The following is a 9523-nucleotide window of genomic DNA, read 5'->3' as shown; positions in this document are numbered from 1 at the left end:
AGCATTTCGGGATATTTAATTTATAGCTTGTTTTATGTGGTTAAGTGCCAATTCAGTACGTAACAATTTGTTACACAGCTGTAAACCAAAATGAAGTGCTAATGATACGATAGTTTTTTATTTTTTAATTGTTAATGACTGCATAAATTATGAAGCAGTACTCTTTTGGATGAAATTAAAAAATTACACAAAAATATATTTGCAATATTAACACTAATTTACACAATGATTCAATTAAAATATATAAAATTTTGTGCAGGTTAAATCTTTTAAATAACTAAACTTTGTGAGTTTTTATTTAGCATTTGAATTAGGAAATGACAGCAACTACTCAACTAATTTTCGGAAATTAGTAATTAAGCTATTAACTCGCGAAGTTATCATACATACATAATTTAAAATTAGCAATAATAAATTTTTTATTTTTAAATTTATTAAATAAAGAATGCTAAAATTTTGGCAACTTTTATTGTACAAAACAGCTGCAAACACTCATCTCGATTAATATTTTACTTAATAGAAGCTGACATCATTTTAATTTGGCTTTAATCATTCCGCTTGATACTTGAAGAAATTTTAATGAAATTTTTTTAAATGAATAATTATAGTATTTATGTATATATATATGCTTTGCTATTCTGCGTTGATTTTTGTTTACATTTTAAGGTGCAGCGAACCGTACTAACACACAACAGATCAGATAATTTTAAAATCAGTCGTGCTAGTTACAGTGGAGCAAACTATCACTTTTGCCAAGTAAGAATTTAGTAAATAATTTATGGGATTTAAAAAATGCTATTTATGTAATAAATAAATTATTTATTACTTATATTTATATATATGTACATTTTTATATGTTATATGACTTAACTTTCATATTGTCATTATCAAGTCTTTTAAATTGTATTGTTGTCAAATTGTTACTATTTATTTATAACGATTAGTTCTGTGATTTATACATAAATTAAATAAATAAAATTCATTTTAACAAATGCCAATTAATTACAAGCTGTGAGCTATTCAAAAAGAGGGAAAAACATACTTTATTGCGAATAATTTCCGAGTGTGAATGACCCCTGATTAACTCCAAAGCAGTTTTTCACACTTAGTTGATTTATCATTCTTAATGTATAGCATCTACGTTCATAAAAGATATTTAAGCTATATTAAAATTTATTCATACATATTTAAGCTTTATTAAAATTTATTCTTTGAAGGTAATAAGTTCAAAAAGGTTATTTTGCATATATTAAGTATTGGTGTAGTGAAAAGAATATAATATAATATGATTACTAAGTAAATTTTTAGATGGAGTCTAAGAAAATTTTTAATAAGGTGGAGTCTTAAATAAACAAAACTTTTTAAAAATAAGTATTTGTAGTGAGGTTATATTTTGGCAATGTTTAAATTATCGGTACAAAAATGAGGATGGACGAAAAAACATTTTATTATAAACTTGGTAAGATTTAAAGCGTAACTGTTCCAACAAAGAAAATTTGTATATTTATACGTTCCATAGGTACACGAAAACTAACTGATCCATTTTTATAGTTTGTAGAACATTATTGGTTGGGAGATGAAGTTTATTGTTTGAGGCTGGGACCCGATAAATAAATTTAGTAAAGCCATTGTCGAGGACTAATTCCTAAAATTCTTTATAGTAATTTTTCTTAATATATCTAAAATTTTAGACAAAAATTTATATTTGTACTTATTAACATATATGTACAAACAGAAATATTATCACAAAATCGTTTTAACTTGTCAAGTGGATTATTAAAATATGATAATAGGGTCGATGAGCAGACCCGATAAGATAATATCAGCTGAGAAAAAATTGTTTTGTAATTGCTCTGATGAATAGTATATATGCTGAGCTATGGTAATGTGAAGTAAAGTGTTTCAAATAATATTTGAGCTTCTCACAGCTTTCAGAATTTTAATGTTAGACTCCATCCTTTGATTTAAGCTCAACGACCATCTCTAATATATTCAAATACCATATCTTCCTCGTGCATTTACTGTTATGTAAATTTCTGTAAAACAAAAGTTAATGGAAATATAAAGGAAATTTTATATTTGAGTACCTCGAAAACGTCTAGCATTTCTAAATATTTCATGTGTTTGATCAACATGTTTGAATTCAAGTCTGATTGAATTTCTCAAGTGCTCAATGATCGAACGTTTCAGAACTTTATTTAAAACTAATCTATCTTTATAATATCGCATGTAACAAACAAATTTTTTGCAGATTTTTAAACAAATTGCTATCAAATAAAAATAACGGTACTATGAAGAAAACGCATAATGATGAGGTGGAACAGATTAAAACTGCAAAAATCAAACAGCCATCAAACCACAAAAAACACACTCGAGCTATACTAATGCTATCACAGAAAGGTTATTATAGACATGCTGACGAGTCACAGTCTATTAGCAGCATTCATATATAAAATTAGCAAAAGGAACGAATATAGGAAGTGTAGAAAGCTTAGAAGAAAGTGGACTTTAAGACATATCTTGTGTTAATGTCAGTATATTCCGTGTTTAGATTGTATGCGAATTTTACAATTTCAAAAATTAAACGAGGTCTTAAATATAAAGGAATGGATTTTGAAACATGTCTGGTGTTTATATTCTACGTTTTCATAACCAAATTTCATTTATTTGAGAGTTTCACTATTGGACAGTTGAAACGAGGTCTTAAATATAAAGGAATGGATTTTGAAACATGTCTGGTGTTTATATTCTACGTTGTCATAACCAAATTTCATTTATTTGAGAGTTTCACTATTGGACAGTTGATGAACGTTTTAGCAATGGACCTTAAACCACTCCTTTGATTCGCAGAAAACATCAACATCGAACATGATACCTAGTTCAATAGTTGTCAATTATCCTGTATATAAATCCTATTCCATAGTAATATATTGACAGGATAATATTTAGAATTAAGAAATTTTTATATAAGAAATGCTAGCCGTTAATTTATATTTTACTAAGCAGTCTCTCAAGATTGCGTTATGCGCACAGAATGAGTACAGAATACCAAATACTGAATTATAATTTATTTATTGCAATAAAATTTCATAAAAAAATTTATTATATTTATATTATAGAAACAAAATTTTTTGAAATATATAAAATTGCACCTGCATATATTATTTGCAAATATCAAACTAATCATTAAAATTCTTATGTAGATTAACAATAAATATCAAATAAATAAAATGTAATAGTTATTGACGCAATATTTTAAAGCATTTATTAAAACATATATGTAAGTATATAATTAATGTATTATCTCTATTAATAAGCACATTCATTTATGTAGAAAATACTATAAAGTAAAGTGTATAGTCCAGTAAAATGCAAAAGTGAGGAATGCAGTTATTGCAATTAAGTTTCATTTATATTCATAATCAATCTATATAGCTTTCAATATCAGAATAAATTATATGGGGGACTGAGAGTGCAGTTAGCATACAAATTGTTTAAATATATGCAATTAAATACAATAACAATATTAAAATAGTTTTTCTTAAATTAAATATCATGTGTTTTTATTTAGATCAAGCAGCGGGTAATGCCAAACGTTTTTTTTCCACTATTTTTTTTTTGAATAAAAATAAAAAATTTAATTATTCGGCACACGCGCGGTAATAATTTTACAACTCTTTAAGTTGGCAGCTTGGATTAGTATCCTCCATATATACTTCAACGTTTGAGGCTTGGATTGTATCTTGAAACTGTTTTCAATTTCAAAGACAGGTTTATTGACTGACTGATTGTTGTGTCCGTCAATTGTGCGTGATATTGTTTGACAAGTTGTTAATATCGTTGTTGTTATTGTTATGCTGATTGCTATTATTCTTGTAGTCGTAGTTATAGTTTGAAGTAGTAGTTATCGCTATTAACAATTTCCGCTTAACAGACAAATCTAATATTTTATGCAGTACATACATATATATATATTTGTATATCATATATATGAATACGAAACTTTGATATAATAAAAGTTTTCAATTTCAATTTGAAAAACCGTTTTGTTCAATGGCCTACGATGTATGTATCTGAACATGTGATTTGGAATGAGTTTCAAGTCACTATTTGCGATTAAATTTTCAATGTCTGAGAATTATTCTTAAAATGTTTGAGTATGGTTTCGTTACCAGTTGTACAAAAAATATAAAGTACTAAGTGTTAAATATCATATCTGTTAATTTTAAAAACTTGCCAATTTTACTTGTCAAACACCAACAAAAATAACTGTTTACAGACTGTTTATCATAAAGGTTCCAAAGCTTGTTGTACATACCTGAAAATAAAAAAATGACACAATTCATTATAATAAAAATGCATAATTTGAACATTTAACAATACTAATATTAAGAATAAAATTATATTAAGGTTTCTCTTAAGATAAATTCAAAGTTAAGCAACACCGAACTATAATTTAGAACTAAGCAGCCTCCAATAATTGAAGAAATAATGGCACGGAAATATAATTGGATCGACCATATTCTACGCAGATCTGCAGACGACATCACTAAACAAGTTCTGGACTACAACCCCCAGAAACTGTAACTTAAGTTTAGTTCAGATAAGAAATAAAAATGTTACCTTACTAAGTGAAAGAGATAAACGTAAAGCAAACTTCGCTTTTTGATAGCACTGTATCGCATGTCAAGAGATTGCATGCAACTAAAAACAGTGTTAAATATTTTATGTTGATAGACTATATTTCCATTTGGGTATCATTTGGTAATCGTTATACCAAATATAAAAAAAAAACTGTTTTTCCTACTGCAAATGATATAAGAAATTAGTACTACATAGGTATATGTACATATATTCAATGGCCTACTCATGTTCTGTATATTATATAATATGCTGGTTTAAGTTCCGTCATCAACTAAAAGACAAATAAATGATATGATTTCTTAGCCAAGTGAAAGCCTAGTGTGGGGTAGTGATAAGCCCCCCAGCCATTATAGAGTAAAAGTGCGTAATAGCACTAACTCAAGAACAAGAAGACGAAGAACAGAATCGTCACATAGGTATATGACATTTCAGAATATGAAATATTGTATTTCATCAAATTTCTGAAATATTTTATTTCATTAACATAAAGGCTTATCCAATTTTTGTTTCTAAAAGGCATATACATTTTCTCTTGAAACCAAAAGAATCAGATTTTTATTTCAATATTTTGATTGGACATGGTCATTAGGTGTCAAACTGAACCTTCTCCACAGGGCATCTTGCACTAATGATACCTATTAATGACTTTTCGTCCCAGAGTCGAAAGTTTGATAATTGTTTACATAAACATGATCGCCTGCATAACCTCAAAAAAGTCTAATAAATGAATCATTTTATTAATTTATATCTGGGTTTTATAACATCACAGCTAAATGAAGAGATATTCTGTGGCTTCCGGCATTATCCTGTTAAAACTTCGTATCTTTCAAATCCATATCTTTAATTTCAATCCAAAAAATATTATAAGCATGTATCTGTAGGAAGAAGAATTGACAATTTGTGTCGTCATACCTTCGCAATTCGCAGACCAAATGCAACAGCATACTGTGTTGCAGATATAAAATGGTAAGCAATGGAAAGTATTTTGATAGTTACTTGTAGACTTTAATTACACTTCATTTTTAGACAACTTTGTTTGTTGAAGAATCTACTATGCTAAAAAAGAGACTAATTACTGAAGTAGGTAGATTCGAAACGAAATTTATAAAGAATCACAATTTTTGTTGTTGATATTTACTATTTTCACAAGTTCAGCGGTTGCTAAACGATGCATATTGTAAAATGACAAAGTATAAACATATCATATGATGTCTTCATAAAGTTCAATTTTTGTAGCTATTACTGTTTTTTTTGTCTACTGTTATTTCAGCTATAATTACAAACTCTCTCAAATTTATTTCATTATATAATGTCTTTAATATGCCAAAATATCCAAAACTACCAGATAGTTACAATTCCTATCTGCTATTGTTTAGGTTATTTTCAAATCCAGCCGTATTAAATATTACAAAAGCTTAAACTAAAATATAGTTTTTATATTTACAAGATTTTATTTAATAATTAACAGTAACTTTCTGGTATTCTATTATCAGTAAATATGTTATAAACTAAATGGCGAAGATTTCATATGGCATTTTTTTTAAATAAAAAATAAGAAGAGGACAATTAGTTTATCGCTTTCATATCATCAAATTTATGTTAACATCTACTCTGCAAAATAGCAATATATTTTCATATTAAAAACTCTTCATATGAATGTTCCACATTACATTCTCAAGTTCTTTTAAGTGTTAAACTGTAGCAAACTGAATTTTTTTGATATCAATTAATACAAAATTTAATTAATGGAATTAATAAAAAGAGATTTCAATACTCGAACCCTCAAGCATGGTGTACACTTAACGAGGCATGGATGCAGTTGAAGATACAATGCTTGTAATTTTTTTAATTTGTCAGCAATGTAAACCAGATGCCCCCGAACAAGAAAGGCCAAAATCGCAGTGCCACATGCGGGTATTTGAAGTGAATATTACAATTAAAAATGAAAATAATATTAAAACAAATAAAAAATTTTCTTTGGCTATGACGAAACTTGAATGCCCTTCATACAGAGTTATTAAATATGTTTGTACTATTAGGAAGTATTTTAAATTGCTATTCTTCTTCTTCTTCTTCTTTGTTCCGTTAACTCCCTTTGGAGCATAGGGCCTCAACAATTCGTATGAACCGTATTCTATTTGGAGCAGCCGTGCAGATGTCGTTCCATGAGTAGCGCGCTGATGTTAATTCGGCATCAATTGTCCTTCGCCATGTTCTTGAAGGAGCGCTTTTAGGGCTTGCTTAGCGATACGGGAGTTCGACTTGCGTAGTGTATGTTCGATCCATTACTATTGAGTTTACATTTATTTATTTAAATTTTATCTTCTATATATTATATTTATATAATATAAATTATATTTTATATTCATTTAAAAAAATGTAATAAGTTTGATTTTAACGCAAAAATAACAGTAGATTTTATTTTTACTTAATCGAAACTGCTGAATTTAATAGAGAGGCTTTGAAAAGTAGTGACCCCTACAACAACAATAAATATATATTAGTAATCTACATACAACACAAGGCACTGAAACTTTGTTATAACCGGTTCAAATCTCAATCAATCAAACCCCTTACTTTGCGGAAGACAATCTTTATCTACTAGCAGTTGGGCAAATGATATCAGATATTCGTAAGATATCGTCTAAAAACTGTTACAGCAATGTTTTCAGTTAAATCGACACCAAATTTACACACATAATATAATTAGATTGTACAGCGGCTATAGAGTATGTCCCAGATCCCATTTTTTCGTATAACTCAGAAATAGTTTTGACGATACAGAAAAATAATATACATTCGGAAAAATAATTTGATTGATTTAACCTGATTTTAACTAAATCTCAGATTAAAATATTCTTACTCGATGCATCATGTTGGTTCAACCACACCAAATGTTAGTTTTCATATCTTCTTTACCACATAACTAAACTATCTCTAACAAAATAAACAGGTCAGATCAATTTAACTAGTATTTGCTTAGAGCATATTTTTCTGAGTATAGGTATTCGGTTTTTTGAGGGTTAATTCTAAAAAGGCCAATTTTATATATACTATATATTCTTCTTCTTCTTTTTCTTCTCGTTCTTGAGTTAGTGCTATTACGCACTTTTACTCTATAATGGCTGGGGGGCTTATCACTACCCCATCACTAATCAAATCATTTATTTGTCTTTTAGTTGATGACGGACCTTAAATCAGCATATCTTCCTGAGAATCCAGAAGTGGACTTGAGAATTGTAGGGCGGGGTTAAGTAGCGTATCAACTTTAGTAAATAATTTTAGAGCTCTGTCTCTAAATGTATGTCTGTAGATCTAATATACCATGGAATCTTAAACAGTCTTCTTAAAGCCAGGTTTTGATCTATCTGTAATTGCTTTAAGGTAGTATTTGAGGCACACTATATATATTAAGTTGGTAACTAGTTTGCGATGATATATGCAAATGACATCAGTAAATCTATTTACCCTGTCAAACTGACAAATGAAATATATAATGTATACAGATTCAGATGTCTGTTTTACTGTGTTACAAACCGTATAACAAACTTAATACAGTGTTTTTATATTTTTTTGTGTAAAGGAAATAGAAAATATATTAAAAGATATACATGCAATATTCACAAGCAACATGCAGCACGCGTCATGGGGAGTGAAAAGATTTTCATATAAAACAAAGTCGAACAAAAAAATGTATGAAGAAATCGAATATTGCAAGTCGTCAGGCACCACAAAGAACTCGTTTCAAAAACAGAATCTACAGAACGGGGAACGTTTTCAAAACTCTTCCAAGAGTTTTGTTTTTGATGCAGTTGAATAGGCGGAGTGATTGGGGAGAGCAACATGTAGTTCGACTGGCAAAGGGAAGGCGATTGAAATGTTCACATGTCGACAAACAGCAAGTGCAGACACAAGTAAATATATCTAAAAAAAAAAAACGAAGTAAAATAAATATATTTCGATTCTGGTGTATTTTTATATATTTGTGGCTCATTTAAAGGCAGCCGTGCGTACTATGTATATTTTTTACAATTCTCATGCAGTCTGAAAGCACCGTACAATCTTTTTTCAGTTACTTTTTTGTCTGTATGTTTATTTGAAATCGAAGAAATTAGGCAGTTCAAACAACTTAAAATGGAAATCCCTTTTTTGGTTTGTTTGGATTTGTTTACATTTTAGGATTGTGTTTCCTGCTCGCTGCTAATCAAGAACGTTAAAATTTTATGCTAGATTTTGTATCTTTTGTAGTTTTGTAGATGCTTCGTTTTGTGTTCTGACTCGGTTTCAATTTGCTGGCATTGCTTTTACTAATTAAATGCTTTGTTTATATTGGAAATGTTAAGTACTTAAAAAAATCATTTTCTAAATTTTGTTCCACTGACAAAAGATTTCAATTGTTCTTTCTTAAGTGCAATATGCTTAAGTACCTTAAAATACTTAATAGACTGTGGAAATATTTAACGATTGGTTATATAGGTCAATTGCATTATGCCATAAATAAGTATATATAGAAAAGGGATAAATTGTATTTATTTTTAAAATTACAACTGGAATTTAGTTAATGCATTTATTGTTGAAAATTATGTTAGTGGGTGCTTGTTTGTTTATTTAACTAAAGAATTTTTTCTTAATTATTGTGTGCATTCTTATCTTCTTAAAATTCCGTGTATTTTTAATTGTGTTAATAGAATTTATAGAGATTTGAAAATTACTCGTAAATTTATTTTTATAAAGTAATTTTATCAGATTGCTTTTTCAAGTTATATTAGGCCCACAAAATATATACTACTTTAATTTTTATGAATTGGTAATTATTTTTTTCATATGGTTATTTTATTCTGCGTTTGAATAAATATATATAGTAATAAATGCTTTGTGA

This window comes from Teleopsis dalmanni, chromosome 2 (genome assembly GCF_002237135.1).
Source record: "Teleopsis dalmanni isolate 2A chromosome 2, ASM223713v2, whole genome shotgun sequence".
NCBI lineage: Eukaryota > Metazoa > Arthropoda > Insecta > Diptera > Diopsidae > Teleopsis > Teleopsis dalmanni.
Note: the sequence above shows the minus strand (reverse complement) of the source record.